Genomic DNA, 1536 nt, shown 5'->3' with positions numbered 1-1536 from the left:
CGTTTAACGTAATGTAGTATTGGGATATAACGTATATCGTTATATAGCAATACGATATAACGTATAACGTTATGTGGTAATACGATATAACGTATAACGTTATGTGGTAGTACGACATGACGTATAACGTAATGTAGTTTTAGGATATAAAGTATAACGTTATGTGGTGCTACGATATAACGTATAACGTTATGTGGTGATACGATATGACGTATAACGTTATATAGAATTAGATTGTAATGTAAAACGTAATGTTCTATTACGATATGACGTATAACGTAATGTAGTATTAGGATATAACGAATATCGTTATATAGCAATAAGATATAACGTATAACGTTATGTGGTAATACGATATGACGTATAACGTAATGTAGTATTAGAATATAACGTATAACGTCATATAGCAATACGACATGACGTATAACGTTATATCGTATTACGTTATAACGTATAACGTTATGTGGTATTACGATATAACGTATAACGTTATGTGGTATTACGATGTAACGTATAACGTTATGGGGTTTTTCGATATGACGTACAACGTAATGTAGTATTAGAATATAACGTATATCGTCATATAGCAATACGATATAACGTATATGTGGTACGTTATGTGGTACTACCATATAACGTATAAGATGATGGTGATATAAGGTGATATAAGGTGATGCAGTATTAGAATATAACGTATAAAGTCATACAGCAACACGATATAACGTATAACGTTATGTGGTGTTACGATATGACGAATAACGTTACATAGTATTACGTTATAACGTATAACGTTATGTGGTATTACGATATGACGTTTAACGTAATGTAGTATTAAAATATAACGTATACCGTCATATAGCAATACGATATAACGTATAACGTTATGTGGTGTTACGATATGACGTATAACGTTATACAGAATTAGATTGTAATGTAAAACGTAATGTTCTATTACGATATGACGTATAACGTAATGTAGTATTAGGATATAACGTATATCGTTATATAGCAATACGATATAACGTATAACGTTATGTGGTGTTACGATATGACGAATAACGTTACATAGTATTACGTTATAACGTATAACGTTATGTGGTATTACGATATGACGTATAACGTAATGTAGTATTAGAATGTAACGTATAACGTCACATAGCAATACGACATGACGTATAACGTTATATCGTATTACGTTATAACGTATAACGTTATGTGGTATTGCGATATAACGTATAACGTTATGTGGTATTACGATGTAACGTATAACGTTATGTGCTACTACGATATAACGTATAACGTTATGTGGTGTTACGATATGACGTATAACGTTATACAGAATTAGATTGTAATGTAAAACGTAATGTTCTATTACGATATGACGTATAACGTAATGTAGTATTAGGATATAACGTATATCGTTATATAGCAATACGATATAACGTATAACGTTATGTGGTAATACGATATGACGTATAACGTAATGTAGTATTAGAATATAACGTATAACGTTATACAGCAACACGATATAACGTA

The 1536-nt window shown here is 30.4% G+C and overlaps 1 protein-coding gene across 1 annotated transcript in view; it reads left to right on the top strand.

Moving 5' to 3' along the window:
* LOC122569948 overlaps positions 1-1536 on the top strand; it is a 383055-nt gene that overhangs the window by 271170 nt on the left and 110349 nt on the right. The window lies entirely within an intron of this gene.

This window comes from Bombus pyrosoma, linkage group LG8 (assembly GCF_014825855.1).
Source record: "Bombus pyrosoma isolate SC7728 linkage group LG8, ASM1482585v1, whole genome shotgun sequence".
Classification (NCBI taxonomy): Eukaryota; Metazoa; Arthropoda; class Insecta; order Hymenoptera; family Apidae; genus Bombus; species Bombus pyrosoma.
This window is presented reverse-complemented; position numbering and strand designations above follow the sequence as displayed.